The sequence below is a fragment of the Molossus molossus genome, unplaced genomic scaffold, assembly GCF_014108415.1.
Source record: "Molossus molossus isolate mMolMol1 unplaced genomic scaffold, mMolMol1.p scaffold_m16_p_10, whole genome shotgun sequence".
NCBI lineage: Eukaryota > Metazoa > Chordata > Mammalia > Chiroptera > Molossidae > Molossus > Molossus molossus.
The window spans coordinates 97,732,722-97,758,663 of record NW_023425345.1 but is presented as its reverse complement, the minus strand read 5'-3'; the positions used below and the strand labels follow the sequence as shown (position 1 = coordinate 97,758,663).

The 25,942-nt window shown below is 63.4% G+C and overlaps 1 pseudogene; it reads left to right on the top strand.

Annotated features, from left to right (window-relative positions):
• Positions 1-738: 738 nt before the first annotated feature.
• LOC118623816 lies at positions 739-25,942 on the top strand (annotated as a pseudogene).

Sequence of the window (25,942 nt, the reverse complement as noted above, 5' to 3'; positions counted from 1 at the left end):
TTTTTAACACATTGCATTAAAAAGCTCCAAACCACAGTAAGAAAACATTGTACCCTCACCCCTCTTCCGAGGAGTCATTGAAAGAAGCCTCTCTTTCCTCTTGGGAGCTGGAACCGGTGGACAGGTTTTGTCCTCTAGACCTGATGACTCAGCTTCGTCATCTTCACTTTCCATGATGTCCTGGAAACACTGGGATTTGATCATCTGCATCCACAGACGGCCGAACAGAGAAGCGAGAGACACCCAAGGGCTCAGCCCACAGGGCCCCACTCCTGCCCCACCCTCCATGGCTGCCCTGCCTCCTGACCTCTTCCTGGGTGAGTAACGTGGCCTCCCCTCCCCCAGGGCACCAGCCAGCCCTGCGTAGGAAGTGGGACTCAGGGCCCGAACCCCCCATAGACCAAATGGCCCCCTTCTGTTCACCACATGTAAAGGGACTAGGGCAGCTGCTGGGAGTCACTTTACCTCTCAACACACTAACACACAAGTGTGTGTATGTGAAATAGCTAAGAGAACGTAAAGAGGAAACCGACATACACACATGCACACACATCCTTGTCCTTTTCTGCCCTCGCCCTAGGGTAACCCAGCCTGCAGACCAGGGCAGTACCTCGTTCTGCCAGGGGGTGGAGACACAGCCTGTAGCAACGGGCTGCAGAAGGTGATGCTGGAGGGGTCCAGGTGGACACCTCACCCTGGAGAGCTGCTGGCGTCCAGGACGTCCTTCCAATAAACCGCATGCAGCTGCGCAAGAAGAACAAGGGGGTGTCGGCCATGAGGTCACAGGGCTGCCGGGTTTCCAAAACCATGAACAACACAGTGCACGTGGAGTCCAGTCCTCGTTCTGGCCAAGCCCCTCATTTGAAGCACTTCCCACCTCTTCCCCAGATGTGGTCAGTGTCACAGACCTAAGGACACTGTCCGGCCAGCTCTCTCACCCACACACCTCTGGAAACCCTGTGCGCCCCTTTTCTGCGGTGGACAATGGATTACAGACAGGCCAGGGTGAAGAGGGTGGCCGGGTGCCCTTGTGGGAACATGGAGGAGGAGGGAGGCCCTCTGCCCTGGATCCTCACCCCCCCCTGACCCTCAGCCTCCCTCTGGGTGACAGCCCGCCTAGTCTACGTGAACCTGGACAGAGCGGCTCCCTGCTCCGCAGTCCCCATTGTGCTATCTAAGGTCTGCAGCTCAGGGAGGCTGGTCAGCAGACCCTCCTCTGGGACAGGGCCTGGCACTGCTGTCCTCGGGTGCCAGGGCTCAGGAAGCAGGCAGGGTGTGTCAGTGTGGCCACCTCTGTGCTTCTGGGAGTGAGGAAGAAAGCACAGCAGGCTGGACAAGGGGCGCCCGGCAGCTCAGAGAACACACACCACAGTGAGGTGAGGGCCAAGGAAGTCATGTTCCCAGTGTCACCGGTGGAACCTCTCTGAAAGCAGCTGTCACCACTAGGTGGGGAGACAGTCCACGGGAAGGCTGGCAAGGAGCGGCTTCTACCCAAGGCCCAGACCCGTGCTGCCCCCACTCAAATGAAAGTGCCTGACACGTCACCATCAACACTGCTGTCACCTGGCCTCCACGGTCCTCTGGTTCAACTCAGGAGAAACCCCAGAGCCTCCCAGAGCCTCTGTCCCACACATCTCAGCACCGCGCCCCTGTCACCCCTCCTTCCTCAGAGAAGACCCACCTGCCTGCCTTCCCGACCCCAGGCGGCCCTGGGCCTGGTGGAGAAAAGCTTTCGAGACCAGCGGCCATCTGAAGGCCCTGCCTGGTGCCCTGCTCTTCCTGTGGCTGTTGCTGCCACTGTGCACAGGCTGGGGTGGGCTCCCCTCAGGGAGACCTGGCTGCATCGTTCTCCCGTGCCGGCACCACAGCAGTGTCATCCGCACAGTGTGGGACTAACCCAAGGGAGGGCACACTCGTGTGACACACAGAGCCTAAGTCCTGCACTGCGACCATGAACGTTTGAACTGCACAGGTCACACCCACCACACCCTGCAGGGCCGCCTCATGTCCAGACTGCTGGAGCGGCCTGCAGCCCTGAGGGCAGAGCCCAGATGGTGGTTCGGTCTGTCCATGCCTGTGATCCACCGCCACCAGCACCTGCAGGGCCCAGCCGGGCACCCATCTGGGGCCTGAGCATGCGCAAGTGATGGCTCCAGGCCCTCAGTGTGGAGCCAGGACCTCTGAGACACGGAGCGGAAATGCGCCCGGCACTGACATCAGAAGGGGACACTGCCCAGGAGGCTGTGCAGCGCTGCTGGGGCTTCTGAGAGGGCAGCACGCAGGGCAGCTCCATGGCAATGATGGCCCAGCAGACCCCTGGCCACCAGGCCCGAAGCCAGAGCAGCTGGGAAGGCCTGTGAGGACCCGCTGGAGCCCAGTGAGGGTGGGAGGGAGGAGGAAGCAGATGCAAGGGGATCTGAGCAGAAGCCACACACACCTGGCTGCACCAGGTGACCTGGAGCCACTGGTCTGAGGCCCACCTTTTCCCAGGGGTGCTTACATCAGGGCAGAATGGGGCTCTAACTACATGCCTGCAGCCTCTTGAAGTTACTATCCTTGAACACGGCGCGAGCTCACTCCAGCTGCTCCGCCTCCCTTGCAGCCCGGGCCTTGCTGGGGACCCTTGGTGAGGAACTGTGTAGGAAGCAGCAACAGAGTGAAGAAGCTCCTGTGGTACAAGAGACTCAGAAAATCTCCCCAACAATAACCAAAGAATCGGGGGGCCAAGAGCGACTCCATCTAAACAGTCAAATGTCAGAGCATCAACCAAACTTCACCAATTCAGATTTCACCAATTTAGAATATGTGATGCTTCAAAAATGAGTTGAAACTCAAGTTTCCTCTGAGTTATCAATAAATAGAGTTGGCTAAGTAAGTCCTTAAGTATAAAAGTTTTTAACCATAAAAAAATGAGGGGAATTTTTAAAAGAGAAACCGTTGAGCACATCAGAGATACCAATGTAATGCTAACTTACATTTATCCTTAGAAATTATTTATACGTAATCTAGTCATAAAGTAGATTGGTAGGATCTCAGCTAGGCAAAAACTTAGCAAACCTCATTCTAAAAATGCTATGTCCTTATAAGTAATAGAAAGTATCTCAAAGGTATTCCCTACTTACATGTTTAGAATTGTCACAAATTCAAAAAGACGTTCCTCCACGGTGATAATCAATCAAAAAGGTTTGGCTGTGCAGAAAACAACCCAGGAAAGACCTGGAGCTCAAAAACTCAGACCAGGGCTCCGAAGCTGCAGCCCGGGTCGCATCCCCCTGGCTGTCTGACTACACAGGTTTGCTGGGGACACAGCCGGCCCAGCGGTCCAGCTGTCTGCTGCTTCTCCACTAGAGGTCGCCTGAATAGACTGACAGAGACCTGTGAAGCCTAAATGGTACTGACCACCTGGCCCTCCCAGAACAGTGTGCTGACCCCAGGCCAAGCTCATAGCCAGCACCCACCGCTTTTCTGAACATAAATCCAAGTCCCAGGCAAAGGCCAGAGCACGTTCTGGTTCCAGCTTACCTCCTGTCTACTGTAGTTATTTCTCTGTTTATTTTAGGCCTGCCGTGAGCCGGTAAGCTCCCCAGGAGCAGGCTCTGTTTCTAATTCATATTTTTACATTCCTGCAGTCCGATCAGAGTGTAGCGAGCACTCAGTCAATATTTGTCAGCTGAACATGAACAACAGCTTGGCCAGAACGTTGTTAAATATGGAGAAGCTGACTAAACACTGTCAACCCAAGCAGAATGAGCTGGAAGAAAGGCCCCTGATCCCATTGCTAAGTGACAGGCCACCAACACGCACCACTTATACATGGAAACAAAAGGAGACGGAAACCAAGGTAGTTACCGTCCAGCCGCTATCCACTCGCAGGAGCTACTGATACGCTTCAGTAACAGGCACGCCCGCGGGGATTCCCACGTGCCCCAGGAACCCGCCCTCCATCCCCGCCCTGCCTCTCCCTGGGCACACCCGACTGCATGGCCAGCAAGCCCTCCTCTGCTGCATTTCAAGCAGCCTCCCCTCTGTTTGTTCCTGTCTTTCTAACCCTGGCAAGGAGGAACCGTGACTCCAACAGGCTGTGGCTCCTGGGACAGGAGCATGACACACAGTGGGGGCCTCCGAGCCCCCTTATTCAAACCCACTTGGGCCTCTGATGCTGCCAGGGTCACCCTCGCCTCCCTTCGTCCACTCTCCTCTGGACACCTTCCCTCCTCAGCTCACACCTCCAACACCTTTCTCCTCCCCAAGTGGCTGATGACCCCAGAGACCAGAAGCCACAGAAGAAGGTTCACAAGCCCCCACTGCACACCCACGGCCCGGCCGCAGCACGGCTCCTGTGCATCATCTCTCCCGGCTCCGCCTCTCCTGCCCATGCTCCACTGGGTGCAGCCAGGACAGGGTCCCAGCCCTTCTCCCCTCCCTGCAGGGCTTGGACTTCCCCGCATCAAACCCGCAGGCACCACCTCCCTGTCCAGCCAGAATCTGACCGCTTCTCACCTGCCTCTGCCACCATCCAGCCTGAGCTGCCACCCCCACGGGAACTTCTGCAAAGCCCTGGCTGCCTCCCTCTGAACCTCCTTGCAGTCTCTTCCCACCACGTCACTCCCCTGGGAACCCTGCGAGGGCTGCCCGAGGTCAGGGGCCACTTCTCCGTCACCCCACTGTCTGACAGTCCACACAGCTTCCTGTCCATTCCCACCACCTCGCAGTAGGAAGAGGTCCGGGGGATGGGGCTCTTGTGTTTCACTCACTACTGGGTCCCCAGTGCCTAGGACAGTCCCACTGCAGATGCTCATAAATCCTCGCAGATGGAAATGAATGAAAGAATGTGCTCAGCACATCCAGGTACTGGCTTACGTAAGTGACAAAGAGAGCTCCTTTCACTCCCTGTGTCTGGGCAGCCACAGACACCGAGTGAATGAACGGGGACCCTGTCCAGCCCGAGGACACAGTAGGGTCAAACCTGACTGCGCCTCGGGAGCCCGTCTCCCTGCTGTAACGGAGCCTTGCAGGGCCCGACAGGTCAGGAAAGAGGCAGGCACAGGGAGGCTGCGTCGGGGTGTCGGTAGGACCACAGACCCTGGCAGCTAGCTAAAGGAAAAGAAACATGGGCGAGAGAGAAACCTAACGGTTTCCAAGTACGCTGGAGACTCTGCTTTATGTTTAGTTTTATATGAAGATGGTCAGCGCAGGAGGCCGGCTGTGCTCTGAGAAGAGAAGGTGACCTTGGCACCTGCTCCCCCCGCAGCAGCATCTTGGAGAAGGCAGTCAGGGAACTCGACTCCACTTTGCTCTGCTTGATCAGAAACCGAGCTCCACCATTCCCCCATGAGCTCTGGAACTTTCCCTAAGGCCCTGATGGAGAGGAAACCCCTCTGGCCTCGCACCAGGGGACACCAGGAAGGCCCTCTGGCGGCCTCTCCCTAGCCCGAGTTCCTGCTGCCCCTGCACGCGGACAAAGACAGCTGGGCTTTCCACCACCCGTGATGGGGACGGAGTGAGCAACTCCACTTCCGATCTGCCCGGAGCCAAACCCGCCATCCTGCAGATGGACTCAGCATCCTCCAAAAACTTCTCGAAATACTCCTCAGTGTCCCCGTCACATGCCCAGGCACCTCCTCCTGTCCGACTTTCTCTATGAATTTTCTGAATGGAGATGTCCCAGAATCACTTCACATATCAGACAGCCAAGTCCCCACCAGTCAGGACTAAATGTAGAGTTCTCATGATCCATCACTTAAGGAGCTACATAACAAATACAGAAAATTTAAACTAATTTTAGTTTAAATAATCTTGTAATTAATTCCAAATAACACACTATACATTTAACCTTTGTCACAACACGAATGACCCTAGAAACATGTTAAGCAAAACCAAAGGCTGACTAGCGTATGACTGTATCTCTATGAAACAGGCAGACTGGCCAAGTGCAAGGGGACAGAACGTGGATTAGTGGCTGCAGGGCTGGGGCGGGAGGTGACGAACAGGGTGGCTGCTGACAGCACGGGGCTCTTTCCCGGGGGAAACGATGCTCTGAAAGGAGCCGGCGGCGGTGCACGTGGAGCGCTGACCCCGTGCAGACCCGTGGAGCTGCGCACTTCCGGTTGCTGGCCTTTAGAGGGTGGACCCGCATCTCAGCACAGCTCCCGCAAACAGGCCAGGCTGAGCATCAAACAGTGTCCCCCACCCCATCGAGGGACGCGGAGGGGGGTGGAACCCAGGGCGGTGGGGGCACTTCCCAGGGACCAGGCACAGCTCAGAGGACACCTGGAGAGCCTCGCCTTGGTGCTGGGCACCTCCTGAGCCCACTGCTCCCAGGTGAGAAGTCCCAGGCACAGAGACGGCCATGCGCGGGCCCAGGGCCACACAGCTGCTGGGTACTGGGTCCCCGATACCACCTTCTCCCGAAGGGAGGAGCCCTCCCCTGGCCAGGCACTGCCCGCCTGTGGCCTGCGAGGTGGGGAGTTCCTACCACACAGTGGTTTTGTTTGTTTGTTTGTTTTTTTCAAATATGTCTTTACTGATTCTAGAGAGAGAGAGAGTGGGAGAGATGGAACCATCGATTGGCTGCCTCCTGCATGCTCCGTACTGGAGATCACGCCTGCAGCCCAGGCAAGTGCCCTGACCTGGAATCGAGGACCCGGACCTCTCAGTCCATGGGACGACGCTCAGTCCACTGAGCCACACCGGTCGGACACGGTTTTGGTTTAAGGACTGAATGAAAGGTTGGCTCCCCAAGGAGTGTGGGGACAGCAGGCCCACGTGGGGTAAAGAGGCCGAGATGGACTCCACTCTCAGCTTGGGCTGCTCCAGGCCCTGCCTCTGCCCAGGGAGGCCTTGGGTGCAGCTGTTGACCTCTGGATTGGAGGCACCCTGAGGGGGGGAATCCAAGGCTCCATGCTGCACTCGCCTCCTTGTCCAGCCCCCTGGAGCCCCCTCCCTGCCCAAAGCCACGCCTGGCCTGGTGGAGGGGAGAGGCAAGGAGCCCTGCAGGGGGCTCAGCCGCCAGGCCCTGCGGGCCAGAACCCAGCGACCCCCACCCCCCCACCAGCACTGCAGGTCCTGCTTCAGGACCTCTGCTGTGTCCAGAGGCCAGAACAGAAGCGGCGAGGGGGGAGAACCCCACACGGGGCCAGCCGAGTGGAGGCCAGCCCGAGTCCTGGTGCCTTGGCCAGGAACAGACCAGGCCCGGCTGGAGCTGGGGTCAGGGCTGAGGCCAGGCCAGGGCTGGGCTGAGCCGGGGCCTCGAGGTCCTGGCATTGCCCGTGGCTGCCTCCTTTACTGGCGGCTGCGGAGGGAGCGGAAGGGCAGAGGAGCGGGCGGGACACCCGAGAGTGGGTGGGTGGTGGCCCTTTGGCTGTGCCCGAGAAGGGGGCCCCGGAGAGAGCTGGAGGCCTCTGTCGTGTTATGAATCTGAGGACAGAGCTTTGAGGACTACGCTGCCCGAGGGGGGTCCTGGGGTCCAGGCCTAATCTTCACCTGCCCCCAAGAGGGGGCCCTGGACTCCTGAAGGAGCAGCCAGCATGCAGGGACCTGTGGGGTCCCCAGGCAAAATGGAGGACACAGATGAAAAAACCGATGAGGAGACAGAAACCCGCAAGAGAGACGGAAGACCCACCCAGAGTGTGGGAATGGAGTAGTGAGGACAGGCAGACGGCCACAGGAAGAAAACCCATACAGAGCAAGGGAGATGAGACGGGGCACAGAAAGAGGGGTGCCCCCCTGCAGGGTCGGACCGGGACTGGCGGGCATCTCCTCCTCCCCTGGGCCAGCGTTGGCCCCTCACCCACACACCCAGGGCTATCTGGGGCCCGCTTCCTGTCCCGAATCACAGCGCCCGAGTGACTCAGCGGCCTGCGATAGCGTGTCAGCGAGAGTGACACTCTGGGATGCAGCCAGGGCCTCCACCCGGCTCCCCACACCCTCTACTGTCCCCCCATCTCCATGGCAACGTCCGGAGATCCTGGAGGGCAGGACCCCAGCCCTCTCTCTCCCTGGACTCCAGCCAACCCATGAGCTTATCAGATCTGGGTGGGGGGCCGGTTGTGACCCAAGCACAGGCTGGGCAGCTCCCGGGGCCTCAGGGGACAAAAGCCTTCTTGGGCTGCTGCCTGGGCCAGGGTGTCCCGACCTGTGACCCCTGCTCCAGGCACACAGCCCCAGACTGTGAGTCCCCTGCCCGTGTGACCCCCTTCCTGCAAGGACCTCCACGGACCCCTGTTCCAGATGAGGAAACTGAGGCTCAGCCTCGCCTTCCCCTGCAGGACCCTCCCTGAGCTCGAAGCCCCAGGGGGAGGGCAGGGCCATGCCAGGCAGCTTTGAAGGACCCCTGCCACAGCCCCACTGGGCTCGGGAGGTCACAGGGCAGGACCTGATTTTTGAGTCCAGGTCGCTGGCCCACACCCGTCCTGGCTCAGGACCCATCCCGTTGGCCCCTCCAGAGCTGGGCCCTTGAGCGAGAGCGAGAGCGTGAGCTGGGCCCCCTGAGCTGTGCAGTCTGGTAGATTTTCAGAGCAGGAGGGCGGCCTGTGACCCGTCAGGTGGTTGGAGACCCACAGGCAGGCCCGCAGGGTGCCATCGCGAGCAGCGTCTCGGCCTGGAAGTGCTCGGGACGCAAGGTCACCGTGCCCGCCGCTGGGTGGGTCAGCTCAACCTTGGACATGCAGGGCATGACCCCTCTGAGGGCCAGGCTGGTGACTCAGATGGGCCAGAGGTTGTGGTGTGGACTAGGGACGGTCCTGTGCTGGGAGTGTGGACGCTGGTTGACCTGTGGCGTCCCTGCCTTTCTGGGGTGTGACAGGGACAGGCAATGTTCTTCCCACCCCCCTCGCCCCAGGTCCTGGCCCAACGCAGGCCCTCGACCTTCTTCCCAGGCACTGGTTCCCACATCCACAGTCTAAGGACAAGCCAGACCTGTCAACTTGCCTGCCCCTGGGGACCCACAGGCCCAGCACAGGTGACCTGGTGTCCAGCTCTGAGGCCGGTCAGGGCTTCCCAGCTATGCGAGACGGGTCAGATGTCGGGGTCCCCACTACTCCCCCATTCTTCACGCACCCCTTCTCTAGTATGACCGCTCATGGGCCCACTCCCTTGTCCAGCCTCCCCCACAATCCTGTCAGTTCTCTGTCCCACGTACCAGGGCCAAATGCCGGCACGGAGAGGGGATGGCTCACAGAGAAGGTGACCAGAGGAGCCTGGGACAGGTCCTGAGAGAAAAGGCAACAGGTTCTCAGAACAGCTCGGGGGCCCCGGGACCCCAGCTCCCAGCCAGGCCGCCTCCGCCCTCAGCTCTGTGTTCCCCAGGTGAGGCCAGGTGTCTGCACATTAGGGCAAAGACCCTGGGGACGGTTTCGGGGTGGGGCCAGTCGGCATCTCCCCACCCTGTGGGCATAGACACTCCTGTCCCTTGCGGCCACAGGCCTACAGGTGATTCGGGCTGCCCACTGCCCGCTGCCCGCGTGGGGCAGGAGCCTGAATCACAGCCAGGGTCGGGAAGCACTGGGCGGGCTGCATGGTGGGGAAGGTCACTGGGGGGCCACCCCCTGAGCCTCTGTCGGTGACGGTGAGGCTGGCCCCGGTGAGGAGACCAGCAGACTCCCTGAGCACCAGGAACTAGGAGTCCGGCTATGTGGACATGTGCCCAGAGAGATTCTAGGTGGGGGCCCAGCAGGAGGATGCCTGAGGCCAGGACGTGAGGCGCCCTCAGGACACCCCCCCCCACCCCCCGGCAGCATGCTCATCTCTGCCTGGCTCCAGCCACCAGCCAGCCCAAAGCCAGTGCCCACTGTTTACCTGGATGCCCGGCCCACCCACGTGAAGTGACCAGGTCTGGGCCAGCTCCGGGGCTACAAAAGCCTCCTGCCGACGCAGGTCCGTCCTCAGAGGCTGCCCGGCTCCTTTCTGTCCTCCGCAGGATGGGTGTTGGCCCGAGGAAGCCGGCTGCGCTCTGGGCCCTGGCTCTCGCCCTGGCCCAGGTGAGACGCAGGCCAGATGGCTTTCCCAGGCGGGCCCTGGTCCCTGGAGGGCAGAGGCAGCCCAGAGGCCCTGCGCTGGCTCCGTACAAGCTGAGTGTGTCTGTGAGCCGCTCCGCCCGGCTCCGCAAGCCGCCCGAGGTTTCCAGCTCCTGAGGTTGGGTGGGATTCTCGGGGCGGCAGGGCCCTGAGGTGGAGAAGCAGGAGCCCAGGTCCCCTGGCCCCTGCCGCCCTCCCTGTCTGTGGGCAGCCTCTGGCGCACACGGTCCACCCTCTTGTCTTCCTCTGCTGCTCAGAGCTCTTGGCCCCCTGACCCCTGATCCCATCCTCCCCCTCAGGGTCCTGGGGGTGGGCTGGTGCCCCTCTTGCCATGCTGGCCAGCCTCTGAAGACCCCACAAACCAGCCTCAGGGTTCCTGGGGGGCTTGGCACCGACGCACTGTCTCCCAGCCCCTCCCCGGCCTCGCCTGTGCTGAGCCCCATGTTCAGCAGCCCTGAGCTCTCCGTTCAGAACAAGCTCTGCCCACTTTGGGCCCCAGACCCCAACCTGCTTCAGGTTTCCCTGCAGAGCCCTGGGGACCTCCGGTCAGGCTGTGGGGACTTCTGCCTCTACCCCCGACCCCTCAGGGGCCTGGCACTGGGCGGCTGCTGCCTTCTAATGAGTGGCCCTGGAGACACCATGTCGGGGCCTGGGATGTCCCAAATGCTCAGGGAGGGTCATGGCTCAGCTGTGGGCCCAGGTGAGCCTCCCGGCGCCATCAGCACCCCGGCTCCGAACAGAGGGAAGACCCCCGCCCCCTGAGCACACCACGTGTGCCCTGCCCCGACTCAGGCCCTCCTCTCCCTACAGGCTGGGCCCAGAGCTGCTCTGCCAAGCCCAGGGATGAGCACCTGCACCTCATTCCTGGCCCCCATGGGTCCAGCGGTGAGTCAGCCCACCTGTCACAGCCCCCCACCTGCCAGAGACCCTAAGGGGACACTCACCATGGGTGCCTTCCAGCTGGTCCACTGAGGGGCCAGGACATGGCTGGGGGACACCCCACATACGCGGCAGGGGCAGCCTCGCTGGGCGGATATTTCGTGCCCGTGCACATGGGCAGGAAGACCAGGTGGGAGTCATGGAGCCAGGGAGGCGGGCACGAGGGCCTCTCCCCAGCAGGACTCCCAGGGAGCGCACCTGTCTGATCGCAGCACCCCTGGGACCTGCTCAGCCACAGGGCAATTCAGACGTTCTGAGATTCTGGGTGCAAACAGCCTCCTGGGCCGGCTGGGCATGAGCACGGGGTGCCCAGGTGGCTCAGGGGGCTGCCGAGAGGAGGGGGAAGGCGGGGAGAGCTGCTTGGTGGCCAGAGTGTGTGTGGACGGGCAGGGAGGCCATGTCTGGCGGGACCCAGCTGGTGTGGGAGCCAACACCTGGCTGGGCAGAGACTCCCCACCCTGCCTGAGCTGTGGGTGCCCTGGGGGAGGCGAGAGGGGCTGTGTGTCAACCCGCCCCTGTCCCCGCAGCCACACACCCCTTGGGGTGACCATCCTCCCACCTCTGAGGACCACTCCCGTGGTGCGAGGCGAGTGACCCCATGAGGCTGGGCTGGGCCTGTGTATATGGGTTTTCCTTCCTCCGACTTCGGGTCCTGCTTTCTGTGTGGACACGGACTGAGAGTTGGAACAGGGGCCCCTGGGTCCTGGCAGGAGCTCCCCAGACTCCTTCCCTCGGGCAGAGGCTTGGCCTAGACTCAGGCACCTGAGGGCGTGAGGCGGGGGCACACTCAGGATGGCCTGCTGCTCTTCCCACAGCCTCGAACCCGGCACGCAATGAGTGGGTCTGCAGCATGTGGGGCGACTTCCACTACAAGACCTTCGACGGCCACATCTTCCACTTCCCCGGCCTCTGCAACTACGTCTTCTCTGTGCACTGCGGGGCCGCCTACGAGGACTTCAACGTCCAGCTGCGCTGCGGCCCGGAGTCCAAGGCCAGCGCCCTCGGCAGGGTCACCATGAAGCTCAAGGGCCTGGTCCTGGAGCTGCCCGAGGGCTCCACCCTGGTCAATGGCCACCCGTGAGTCTGGGCCCCTGGCAGGCCCAGGGCCTGGGTGGCGGGAGGGATGTGAGGTCACCCTCGCGGTGGGGGGGGTGGAGCACTCCCCAGGCCCTGCACTTGACCCCTGGGCCCTTGTGCTGTCCCAGAGCCCCGGGGCCCCTGGCGCTGTCATCCTGGTGCCGTCCGTGCCATGGTGGACTCGTCACATCCGTGACCATGGTAACCCTTCCTCCCGAGGTTCAGACCTCCACTCCCCGTCCTCGAATGCCCCTCGCGCCTCCGCGGGCCCTCTCTCCACAGGATGCGGCTGCCTTTTAGCCAGTCCGGGGTCCTGGTGGAGCGCAGCGCCAGCTACCTGAAGGTGGAGGCCAGGCTGGACGTGGTCTTCATGTGGAACCAGGACAATAGCCTCCTGGTGAGTGGGGTTGGGTGGAGGCCGGGGCGCTGCAGCCTGACAGGCTCCCCGGAGGGGGAAGGTGCTCTGGGTGGAGTAGGGTGGGAAGGTCAGACCCCGTCCCTCACGACCCCCGAGGATGGGGCCCATGACGTCCCCTCCAGGACAGGACGCTGCTTGGGTTCGTGGCCCCATGAGTGCGTGGGTCTCCTCTGAGCAGGCTTAGCCCCTCTGTGGGGTCCCAGGCTCCCACACTCTTCTGTCCTGGATTCCCTGGTGGGCCAGGCATCTGACGTGTCCTCTCCTTCCACTGGAGTTGGATGTCAAATACGCCAACCAGACCTGTGGGCTCTGTGGAGAGTTCAACGGTGTCCCTGTCTTCAACGAGTTCTTCTCCCACAGCGAGCCCTGGGGGCAGCCGTCCCCTGTCTGCTCCGGCTTCTTCCACTCTGCTCCCTGCCAGGCCGCTCCCAGGGTCCCAAGTCACATGGCTCCAACTTGTGTGCGCCTGCACCCACACAATCCAACCACACACATGTGCATACACACACAAGTGCAGACCTGCACACAGCTATGCACAGACATGTGCATAGAAATCCCTGCACATATTCACATGATCCCAGTGTGCACACATGCACACCCACACGATCCCAGCATGTACACATGCACACCCATACAATCCTAGCAAGCACACAGGCACACTCACACAAGCCCAGCATGCACACATGCACACACACACAAGCCCAGTGTGCACACATGCACACCCATGTGATCCTGGCACACTGCATGCTCTCAGCAGTGTAGCTGCTGGTCTTTTCCTCAGCGAGGTTGCTCTGGGCTCTCGGTAGACCCTGAACACAAACCCTCTCCTGAAATTAGCCCCTGTCACTGCTCTTTGTCCTTGAGTCTTTGCCACCAAGCAGTGGACTATTGTGCAACCCGAACCATCCCCAGATCCCCCCTGCCAGGCTCATGAAGCCCACCCAGAGGGGTTTCCAGTGGCCCTGGCCAGGGAGGTCCAGACAGGCGTGGCTGGGCTCTGAGGGCCGGCAGAGCCCCGGGTTCCTCTCCAGCTCTCTGAGCTGTGCACCAGCCTCAGCCAGGTGCCTGGTGGCCCCTCAGTTCATCTCCAGACCTCTGAATGTCCCATGCAGCCGCTGCTTGACCCGGCAGTGTGGACGGGGCAGGCGGGCATAGCCAGGACACCTCAGGCAGTGGGGGTGGCGAGGGGGCACCAGGAACCTGCAAAGCTCAGTGTTGTGCCTCCTGCAGATGCCAAGCTGACCCCCATCGAGTTTGGAAACCTGCAGAAGATGGACGGCCCCATGGAGCAGTGTCAGGACCCCGTCCCTGTGCCCCCAGTGAACTGCTCTGCAGGCTTGGTCAGCCGTGGACGGCCCCGGGCAGGGCCCCACTCCCACAGTCACTGGGCTGTGGTGAGGGACTGTGAGCCCAGGGGCCTTCCAAGCCTGGACTCAGCTGGCTTTGGGTCTGCCCCAGGGCCTCTGCGAGGAGCTCCTGAGGGGCCAGCTGTTCCTGGGCTGCACCCCCTGGTGGACACCAGCAGCTTCCTGCAGGCCTGCCAGCAAGACCTCTGTCTATGCGAGCACAGGGACCTCACCGCTGCTTCTGCCACACCCTCGCCCAGCTCTCCCTCCAGTGTGCTCACGCTGGGGGCTGCCCCTGGACTGGCAGGGCCCCGGCCTCTGCCGTGAGTGTCCTAGGGCCTCTGCCCTGTCCCACAGTCTTGGCCCGGCCCTAGAGGCAGCAGGGGCAGAGGTGACATGGGCCCGCCTCCCCCCTGCAGCCCAGACCTGCCCCCACAACATGCAGAACCCAGAGTGCAGCTCCCCCTGTGCGGTCCCCTGCTCCAACCTGGAGCACTCCCAGCCCTGTGAGGACCACTGCGTGGCCGGCTGCTTCTGCCCAGAGGGTAGGCTGAGCCCCCAGCACTGCCCCCCACCCCCGAGAATCACGCAGGTGCATTCTGGGCCCCCAGGCTGCGGGCACCACCACACCTGAGGCCGAGGAGGAAGGGCCCTCTGAGTTGCCCTCGGCTGCCAGGCCCCTGGGTCTGACAAACCCTTGGGGCAGGGCCACCGGGGACAGAGGACCCCTTTCCTCCCTGTGATCCTGCGGTGGACCCAGTCCACCCAGCGCCTATCACACAGCCCGCCCCCTTCTGCAGGGAGGGTGCTCAATGACATGGGCCAGACTGGCTGTGTCCCTGTGTCTCAGTGTTCTTGTGTGTACAACAGAGCCACCTATGCCCCGGGGGCTGTCTTCTCCACAGACTGCAGCAACCGGTAGGCCCCGGTCCCTCCCTGCGGTCCCTCCAGGTGTCCCTGGGACAGCCCCCAACCTCCTGTCCCCCCAGGTGGCCCTGGGATGGCCCCCACCCTCCTGTCCCCCCAGGTGGCTCTGGGACAGCCCCCACCTTCCTGTCCCCCCAGGTGGCCATGGGACAGCCCCCACCCTCCTGTTTCCTCAGGCAGCCCTGGGAGGGGCCCTCTCAGGGCAGCTGCCGGACCCTGGGCGCCCTCTCCACTGGGTCCTGGTCTGCGCGGTGATGCAGGCAGGCCCAGGGAGAACGCAGAGGTGGGGGCTGGGTGCCCACAGTGCGAATGCCCACATCTCCACGTTCGACGAGAGGCTGTACACCGTGCACAGGGACTGCAGCTACGTGCTGGCCAAGGTGTGGCCCGGGGTCCCCGCAGGACACAGAGGTCTCCTGCCTGGGCCATGTGCAGCCAGGGCCACCTGGGGTCCTCCAGGAACCTGCCCCAGCGCCCCAGGGTTTCCAGCGTGGGCGGGAAGGGGAAGGTGGGCTGGGCGAAGCCTGAGGACCCCTGTCCGCAGCCCTGTAACAGCAGTGCCGTCACCTTCCTGGCGGAGCTGCGCTGGGCTGACAGACAGCGAGACCTGCCCCAGGAGCCTGACACTGAGCCTGGGTGGGGGCCAGACTGTGAGCACAGAGCCCGGCTGTGGGTGGGGGCGGCCTCTCAGGGAGGGACCTTTGCCCTGGCCCTTCGCCCTGGTGTGGGCAGGGAGCGCCAGGCGTGGCCCGGGGACCCCCCTGCCCCATTCACTGCGTCCATCCCTGTGGGTCTTCTGACTGACCGTCCCCAGGGCCCATGAAGGGGGCGGTGGCGTGTCTATGTATACAATCACTTTGGTTTTTACATGATTGAAAAAATGCACAGTCCTCAGCCCTTGTAGAAAACTTGGGGTGAGCCCAGAGCCCTGGGGGATGCAGGTCATCTGCTTCTCCCCATGGGGCAGAGGTCGGGCACATTTCACAGTCTCCAGGGGTGGCGGGGGCACCAGCAAAGCCCGGACACCTCACCTCCAGCTGCCGCCAACACGCCCCTGCCGCTCCAGGTCGTGGTGGTGAAGGCCAGCGGAGAGGTGTTTGTGAACCAGACCTATACCCAGCTGCCTGGCTCAGCAGGTGAGGGCACAGGGCACCTGCCCCAGCCCCCGGGTCCTGTTCCTAGGGCCCCACTGAGGCCCTTGTCCCTGTGTCTGCAGACAACATCACACTCGTCAGACCCTCCACCTTCTTCATCATCGCCCAGACCCACCTGAGCCTGCAGGTGGACATCCAGCTGGTGCCCACCATGCAGGTGTTTCTGAGGCTGGTGCCCGAGCTCCGGGGGCTGACCTGCGGTAAGAGGTGCTACCTGACCCGGGTGCCCGAGCCCACCCCTGGCGGCCGGGGATCATGGGTCTCATGTGCCCTCCCAGCCCAGGTCTCTGCGGGAACTTCAACCAGACAACTTCCGGACCCTCAGCAGCGTGGTGGAGGGCACGGCCGCCGCCTTCACTATCACCTGGGAGACCCAGGCCGCTGCCCCAACGTCAAGAACAGCTTCAAGGACCTCTGCTCCCTCAGCGTGGAGAATGGTAGGCACCCCCACCCCCGACGCCTCCTAGTGAGGACGTCCTAGGTCTGGGCTCCAGCTGCCCACCCTGTCCGGGGGCGGGGAGGGACGTCCCGTTGGGGCACACAGGCAACGCACCAACATGCGTGCTGCCCCTGCCCGGTGAGCTCAGAAACAAAGCGGGGTGCCGGGAGGCTCCGTCCACATGTGCAGACCCAGGCGGGTGGGGCGCCCGGCAGGAGCCTGGAGGCCTGCTCACCCCAGCTCGTCGGGGATTTGGGGTAAAAGGAAGGTGCCCCGTCTGCCATGCTGACCCCTTCCTCCTCTGCCACAGAGAAATACGCTCAGCACTGGTGCTCCCGGCTCACGGACCCGCAGGGCCCCTCGCCCAGTGCCACACCACCCTAAGCCCCAGCTCCTACTACTGGGTAACACTGCCCACCGCCTCTCCCCTCTGGCCACAGCGCCACCTGCAGGGGGCCTGACAGGGTCTTCAGGGCCATGATACAGGGGCCTGGGGCCAAGTGGTTCCCATTCATTCATTCACTCGCCCATGAGTCCTGGGTTGTCTCGAGCCTCCAGTCCCCGTAACAGGCCGGGGGTGCAAAGATAAGTGGGTGGCGGCCGAGATGCTCTGGAGTCCAAGGCTGACCTGGCAGGGCTGGACCCGCTGGGTCTCAGAGACCCAGCTCCAGAGCTCTGCAAGGGGTGCGGAGGGAGGGTCCTGGAGGAGGCCGGGCAGCAGTACGGGGGTGCTCACCATGGTGGGCTGGGGTCCCTGACGCCCGATGCGCCCCCAGAACTGCCTATTCGACACATGCAACTGTGAGAAGCCCAAGGATGGCCTGTGCGCTGCCCTGTCCTCCTATGTCCACGCCTGCGCTGCACGGGGCATGCTGCTCAGCGGCTGGAGGGCTGGTGTGTGCAGTGAGTGTGTGGGATGGGTGAGCCAGGGGCTGGGTGAGCCAGGGGCTGGGTGAGCCAGGGGCTGGTGAGCCAGGGGCTGCAGGACGTGCTCCATGGGCCCGTCCCCTGCACTGGGCTCAGAGGCCAGGGAATCCCGGGATCCTGCCCTGGAGGGGGCGTGGGGGGCCCAGGAAACCGGGGGCTTGGAGACAGCAGGCTCGTCCTGAGTGCCGCCCTCTTCCGGTGCCCTGCAGCGAGGCCCATGGACACCTGCCCCAAGTCGATGACCTACCACTACCACATCAGCAGCTGCCAGCCCAGCTGCCGGGCCCTGAGCAGCGAGGACCCCACCTGTGGCATAAGCTTCCTGCCCATGCACGGCTGCACCTGCGCCCACAGCACCTTCCTGGACAACACGGGCAGCTGTGTGCCTGCTGAGGCCTATCCCTGCTACCTCGGGGACTCCGTGGTCCCCAGTGGGGAGTCTCTGCACGAGTGTGGGGCTGTCTGGTAAAAGCCCCTTCAGGGCGGGAAGGGTGGGGGCACTGGGGGTCTGACCCTCTGAGCACCCTCTCCTTGGGGCACCTGCACACAGGGCACACTGACCTGCATCGGAGGCCGCACACCGACCCAGGGAAGCCAGGAGGGGGGAGGGAGGGCCCTTGGTTATCTTCCCACGATGACCCCCAGTGAGCTTGGTGGTGGCTGTAGATCAGCCTCTCGGTCAGGCAGTTCCTGCCCTCCGTGCTCAGTGAGAGGCGGCAGGGGTGTGGACACACACGGGCTGACCATGCACACACATGTGCACAAACACACATGTACATACTACACACATGCACACATGTGCACACATTGCAGACTGGGCTGCCCCTGATGGCCCTTCCTCCACAGCCTGTGCCCCGCCCATGGTCTACTCTGACTGTCGCAATGCCACACTGGGGGCCTCTGGGGCCAGCTGTCAGAAGAGCTGCCACACCCTGGACATGGACTGTGTGAGTGACCCGCATCCCCACGCCCCTGCGACCACCATGACCCACACCTGCTCCAGCACTGTGGGCACCTGCGGACACATGGCCCAGGCTGGTCCCAGGAGGACCCCTGCCTGAGAGCTTGTTGGCCCGCTGTCCTTGTGCCCCTCCCCCACAGGCCACCCACAGGGTGCAGGCCCCGCTGCTGGCATCCGGGGACCCTCCACCTGCGTGTGGCAAGTTCTGTCCCATCCCCGTCTACTGATGTGTTTGCCCTGCCCACAGTACAGCCCCCAGTGCGTGCCTGGCTGCGTGTGTCCCGACGAGTTGGTGGCCGACAGTGAGGGCGGCTACATTGCTGTGACCGACTGCCCCTGCATGCACGAGGCCAGCTACCAGGCCGGCCAGACCATCCGGGTGGGCTGCAACACCTGGTACGTGTGCCGTGGGCCACCTTGGGGTCCTGCCATGGATGGGGCACCCTGGCAGGCAAGGCCTCAGGCCTGAGGCTACACCCCAGTCAGCACCAGAACATCCCCCAGGAGCCTCCAGGAGGGGCACCCTGCCCTGCCCCACCCTGCCCCACCCCACTCTGGCCTGACCCCCTCCTGCAGCACAGGTAAGAGCTGGGTGTGGCAGTGCACAGACAAGCCCTGCCCAGCCACCTGCACCATGTAGAGGGATGGCCTCTATCTCACCTTCGACGGGCAGCGCTATAGCTTCAGCGGGGACTGAGAGTACACGCTGGTGCAGGTGCGTCCCCTGGGTCCCCAGCCGTCCCAGAGGCCCCGCGCACCCCCTTCAGCCCTGTCCCGGCCTCTCCTTGGGAAGGTGAGCAGACCTCCCTGTCCTGCAGGACCGCTGTGGTGGGAACGGCAGTGCCCAGAACGCCTTCCGCGTGGTCATCAAGAAGGTTCCTTGCGGCACCACGGAGACCACCTGCTCCAGAGACATCAAGATCTTCCTGGGGGTGAGTGGGGCACTGGGTGGAGGTGGGGCACCCCCAGGAGGCTCCAGGAACCCCTAGAAAGGCTGCATTCCTGTGGCTGAACCAGGGGGGCTCACAGGGCCAATGGGCCTCCCTGGAGGGGACCTGGGTCCTCGCCCGGCTCTGAGTGACCCCTCCCTGCACAGAGCTACGAGCTGAAGCCGAGTGATGGGCAAGTGGAGGTGATCGAGAGGGTGCGGGGCCCGAGGCTCCCTACTCCATCCGCCAGGTGGGCACCTACCCGGTGGGGGACACCGAGGCCGGCCTGGCGCTGCTGTGGGACAAGAAGACAAGCATCTTCCTCAGACTCAGCCCCGAGTTCAAGGTGAGGCCCCCCACCTGCCACGGCCCTCGCCCTAGACCAAGGGGGAGCAGGAGGTGTGGGTTAGGGGGAAAGATAGACAGAGACAGACCGAGTCAGAGAGAGATGAAGACAGAGAGAGGGACAGAGAGACAGACAGAGAGGGACAGACAGAGACGGAGAGAGTGGGGAGTGGCCTGGGCCTGCCTGCTGGGGTGGGTGGCACGAGCTCCCATGCTGTGGGTAGCAGGGTCCCGTGGCAGGTCCTGTGGCTGCCGGGACAGATCAGGACACACCGGGGCTCCTGCTCTCAGGGTTCTGGGGCCGGAAGTCCAGCCCAGGTGCCGCAAGGCCGGCTCCCTCCAGGGGCTGTGGAGGCTCCCTCCTGCCTCTGCCAGCTTCTGGGGCCTCCAGTGCTCCCGGCCTGTGGCCGCACCCCTCACTGTGCCTCCGTGACCACAGAGCTCCTGTGTCTGTCTGTGCTCACGCCCCTCGTCCCAGAACACCAGCCACTGGACCCCGGTGGCCCTCTTCTTAACTTGGTCTCATCTGCAGAGACCCTCTTTCCCCAGAAGGCCACACTCATGGGTCCCGCGGTCAGGACTTGAGCCTGACTTTGGGGGACACCATTCAGCCCGAACTCCCTGTTTTCCAGGAGGGGCTCGGGCCTGGCACCGTGGGTCTGTGCTCGGAGCAGGGCTGTGCGGTCTCAGGCGCCCCTCCTCCTCCTGGGAGGGAAGGGGTCCAGGGGGTCGGGGCAGGGAAGGGGTTCAGGGGGTCGGGGCAGGGAAGGGGTCCAGGGGGTCGGGGCAGGGAAGGGGTCCAGGGGGTCGGGGCAGGGAAGGGGTCTAGGGGGTCGGGGCAGGGAAGGGGTCCAGGGGGTCGGGGCAGGGAAGGAGTCCAGGGGGTGGGGGCAGGGAAGGGGCTCTGGTCCCTCCTGTGCCTGCCCTGGGCCCCCAGCACTCTCTCCTTCTTGTCTGCAGGGCAGGGTCTGCGGGCTGTGCGGGAACTTCGATGACAACGCCATCAAGGACTTCACCACGCGGAGCCAGTCCGTGGAGGGCGATGCTCTGGAGTTTGGGAACAGCTGGAAATTCTCCCCAACCTGCCCTGACGCCCCGGCCCCCAGGGACCCCAGCCTGTCGGGAAGACTGCCAGTGGTCACTGTGGCTGGATGTCAGCCGCCCGGGATGGGGAGTCGACAGTGGCGACTTTGACCCTCTGGACAACCTCCGTGCCCACGGATACCAAGTTCGCGGGTGGTGGAATGCTGCGTGGAGGACGCCCCGGAGGGGCCGCTGCAGGTCCTGGGGCAGCGCGTGGAGGTCAGCTCACGGTGGGCTGCTCTGTCACAACAGGGACCAGGTCTCCGGACTCGGTGACCACTACCAGCTCAGGGTCCTGTGCTGCTCTCCCGGGCCTGCCTCACCTCCTGGGGTCCAGCCCACAGCACCCCGCCCGCCACCTAGGAGACAGTCCGCACCGGGCCCACCCCAGGGCCCACCTCTGTGCTGACAGGGAGCACAGCTCCCCAAGCCCGTCACCACGACTGGCCCAGCACTTCCTCTACAACTAGCAAAACACCTGCTCCAGGCACCTGTCCACCTGACCCGGGCACCTCTCCACCTTGAAAACAACTCTCTCAGCCCCCACCCCAATGCCAGTCTCAGCGACGGCTTCAACCACAACCTCCACGGGGACCAGCGCCCCGGGACCCTGTTGGCAGAGGTGGTGCAGCTGGACCGAGTGGCTGGATGGCAGCTACCCTGAGGCTGGTACTGGCAAGGGAGATTTCGACAGTTCAGAATTTGAGATCCAAAAGGTCCACCTTCTGCGAGAGGCCCAGCGAGGGGCAGTGCTGGGCAGCGCGCTGCCCGCCCACGCCGCTGGCGGAGCTGGGGCAGGACGTGGTCGGCAACAGCAGCGTGGGCCTGGTGGGCCTGGTGGGCCTGAACAGGGGCCCGCTGCCCCCGATCTGCTACAACGACCACACCCGGATTCAGTGCTGCGAGTGGGTGGACGTATGTAGAGAAAGGACCACCCCACCCGTGACATCTAAGGCCACGCACTCGACCCCACACGAAACCACGGGAGTCTCCTTGACCTCCACGCACCACAAGAGTAGCAGCTCCATGCATGTGCCCACAGCAACCAAAATCGTACCCAGTACACATGTCATCACGCCACCCGGGAACACCACCTGCCAGCCACCGTGCACGTGGACCAAGTGGTTCAACGTGGACTTTCCGTCCCCGGGGCCCCATGGCGGAGACCAGGAAACCTACAGCAACATCATCCAAAGTGCAGAGAAAATTTGTCGCCGGCCCGAGTACATTGCCACCTGGAGTGTCGAGCCGAGAACCACCCTGAGGTCAGCATCGAGGGGCTGGGCCAGGTCGTGCAGTGTAACCCCGACACAGGCCTGGTGTGCCACAACCGAGACCAGGTGGGCAGATCCCGGATGGGCCTCAACTTCGAGGTGCGTGTGCTGTGCTGTGAGCCCCGAGAAGCTGCCCTCTGTCCTCTGTGACTCCATATAGGACTTCCAAGTATGTGTCCACTACAGAGTCTCCCTTCGTGGCTCCTACCATGACCTCACCCAGCTCGGCAGCACCATCTACCACGACTTGCTACTGCAGTGTGTCCGACAAGCTCTTTCCTGCAGGTATGTGGCGTTTGCCTGGTTCCTTGTCTCTGTGATCACAGCTTCACCATAGCTGTCTTTGAGCAATTATTCCAGTGACATCTGGTCCGCAGGCCGCCTGCCACGTCAGGAGCGGCCACGTGCTTGGCCAGTCCCCGCTGTGCTGCCTCCCAGCAGCGCACCTCTCATGCCCCGCCCCTTCGCCTTGCAGGGTCCATCATGTATCAGCAGGTCGACCTCAGCGGCCACTGCTACTATGCCCTGTGCAGCTTGGACTGCCACGTGGTGCCAAAGGCTGACCGCGTCTGCCCCACCAGCACGCCACCTACCGCCCTGGTGACCTCCCCACCTGCTCCTCTCCTTCGTCCCCTGTGTCTGTCACTATACAGGGATGCCCCAATGCAGTGCCTCCAAAAACACTAACCTCCCCTTCCTGCCTTTCTTGGGGGCTCCTGGGCTAATGTGGGGACCCCAGCCTCCATCCAGGTAGGCTGTGGCTTCGGTGGGCGATGACCAGGCTTTGCAGTCTGGACATAGGGATGTGGCTGGAGTAATGTGCCCGCCAGATAGCCAGAAGTGTGGGGCCCGAGTTGAGCCTCTCTTGGTGGCGGGTGACATGGGTCCAGAGTGGGCGGTTGATGCTCTGGACAGGGCCGGACAGCCATGGCGGGTGTGTGGGGTCGGGGCAGAAGACCAGGAGTGGAGCCTGGGAAGGCCATGTGTGGGGAACAGGGTAGAAATGGGCAGAGGGGAGGTGGCAGCCTTCACACCCCGTGAGATCCTCCTAGCCAGCCCGGCACTGGCCCTGGGTAGGGTGGGGGTGGAGAGCTTTGGTGCCAATGCTAAACCCAAAGGCATGGTCCCCATCCCTGTTCCCTGCTGGGTCTTCTCTCAGGGAGACCACCTGGCACCACAGGCTCTGGGCGCTGAGGGGCTTCCTGGGGGCGTCCTGGTGGGCTGGCGCCTGAGCTGTCTTTGCTCCCATAGAAAGGAGAAACCTGGGCCATGCCCAACTGCTCTCAGGCCACCTGTGAAGGCAACAACGTCATCACCCTGCAGCCACGCCCATGCCCACAGGTGCAGAAGCCAACCTGCGCCAACGGCTACCCTGCCCTGAAGGTGGCCGGCCAGGATGGCTGCTGCCTGCAATACCAATGCCAATGTGAGCCAGGGAGCCTGCCGGGTGGGTGGGGGCTCGGGTTAGACACCAGGAAGGACTTCCCAAGAGTAGGCAGTGCATGGGTGATGCCCAGCCTCCACCAGGAGTGTCCAGTGCAGAGGTGCCCAGGCACCTGGGCTGTGCCATGTGGGAGAAGGCCCAGGGCTCCGGCCCCAGCTCAGGCCTCCTCCAGCCCCTCCTAGGCAGTTCTGTGCTGGGTGGTGAAGGCGGCGAAGAGCCCAGGACTTCCCGCTCCTCGTGGCGCCCCAGTCAGATGCGCGCTTTGGGAGAGCCCTGGTGGGGCTGCGGAAGCCGGGCGCGCTCGCCCCGCTGAGGCCCCCGGTGCGCCCGCAGGTGTGTGCAGCGGCTGGGGCGACCCCCACTACATCACCATGGAAGGCACCTACTACACCTTCCTGGAAAACTGCTCTGTGGGCAGGACGGGGGGCGGGGATCCGCGGGCAGGGCGGGGCTCAGTGGGCGGGGCGGCTCACGGCCCCGCCCTTCGTCTCTCCTCCGCCTCCGCCAGCTCGGGGTCCAGATCATCTTCAAGGGCAAGGCGGTCAGCCCCGGCTTCGGGAAAGGCGGCATCGAGGTCTCCCAAATCGGCATCAAGATGTACGTGACCATCCCCGAGATCGGCGTCCAGGTCATGTTCACCCGCCTCATCTTCTCGGTGGAGGTGCCCTTCAGCAAGTTTGCCAACAACACGGAGGGGCAGTGCGGTGAGCCCCACACCGCCCCTCCAGCCCTGTCCCTGGTCGTTACCTGAGGCCAATGGTGTCCAGCGTGAGAAGGCGCGGCCCTGACGAGTCCCTGGGGGGCCACGTGGTCAGCAGAGGTGCGTCCCTCAGAGGCGCGCTGAGCCTGCAGGGACACCTGAGGCCCACATCTGTCCACCTTTCTTCGGAACCGTCCCAGGGTCCGGCTTCCTGGGGCCGGGGGAGCACAGGGAGCCAGAGGACTCTGCGAGCGCAGCTTGGGGACACTGGCCCACGGGAAGCTGGAGTGGCTTTCCATCCACAGCCCTGTGACTCCGCCTCCCCCACCCCAGGAACCATCACCAATGATCCCAAGGACGAGTGCCACCTCCCTGGGGGCGGCGATGGTGGCCTCCTGTTCTGACATGTAGGGGCACTGGAAGGTGTTAAACCCCACCAACCATCCTGCCACGGGCCTCCCCCGACGTCCCCTTATGTCTGGCCCACGACCCCTGCCCCATGCCCCCCTTCGCCTATCTGCCAGCTGACGCTGAGCAAGTGAGATTCTGGGAGCGGTTGTGGGGGCGGGATCGCTCTGCTGCCCCACCAATCCGGGCCGAGGGAGGAGGGGCCAGTGGAGAGAGGAGGGGCCTCTTGGATGCACCTGGTGCAGGTCAGAGGGGCCATCCCCAGGCTCCAAGCACAGCCTTCCTGCCTGCAGGAACTCCAGGCTCAGGGCTCGGTGGGGCTGGTTCCCTGTCAGCCTGAGGCTGTGCGGGCCAGCATGGGGTGGGTCTGTGCAAACCCCACACCTAGGCTTGCAGGCTGGAGGGGGAGCCCTGTGGGGAATGGGCAGAAAGAACAGGCCGTGTCACAGCCACATCATTCGGATCCTGGGGCACTCGGTGGCTTGACGGCCCCCCCAGGGGAAGCCTGGCAGCCAGATGCAGGGCTGACCCCGACGTGTCCCTGACTGCAGGGTCTTTGAGCTGTGCCATGCCGTGATCCCCTGAGCCCGTACCTGGAAGGCTGCCTGTTCGAACACTGTCACGTGACCAACGCGGACGTGGTGGCTCCGCCCTGGAGCTGGAAGCCTCACTCCCAGGGCGTGTGCCTCGACTGGAGGAGCTGGACCAACAACACCTGCCGTGAGTGCCCTCCGCCGGGCAGCAGCCACTGGTGGGCTTCCTGGAGGAGGGCGGGCCCCCTGGCAGTGCATGCTGTCTCCTGGAGAGAAGTAGGGGCATCCAGGCAGGGACACCGGGCGCACGGGTGGGCCTGAGGAGGCGGCTGCCAGGCTGCAGCCCCAGCAGATGTGGGCCCTCAGCAGGTACCTGGGTCCGAAGCACAGCCTCAGACTCACTCCCGGCTGGAGCCCTGGGCCTCAGGCATGTCTTCCCTCCGCACAGCCTTCACCTGCCCTGCTGACAAGGTGTACCAGCCCTGGGGCCCCTCCAAACCCTCCTATTGCTACGGGGGCGACAGCACCAGCCCCAGCCTCCTGTATGTGCCTGCCCTCCCTCCCGGACCCCCAGAACCCCCAGGGTGGCCTCCCCCTGCCCTGGACAGCACAGGGGCCCCGCCAACCCTCTGCTCCCCTGCAGGGCCCTTCAGAACGCTGGCCCGGTCACGGAAGGCTGCTTCTGTCCAGAGGGCACGACGCTCTTCAGCGTGAGCACAGAAGTCTGCGTGCCTACCGGCTGCCCGAGTATGTCCCCGCAGTGGGCTTGGGGCTGGCGGGGTGTGCCTTCTCCCAAATGCCTTCTCAGCTACACCCAGGTGGAGGGATGCGGCTGTGTGGACCAGCACTGCGATGCCCACGGGACCTCAACTACTCCCAGGAGCCAGAGCCCCCGTGAAGTCGGGACACTGAGCACAGGCACTAGAACAGAAGGGCCCGGGCCTTGCCTGCAGCCTGGTGTGGCGACCCTCCCGCCAGAGCCCCCTGTATTCCCGGCCACACAGCCTCCACGGCCGGGAGCCTGA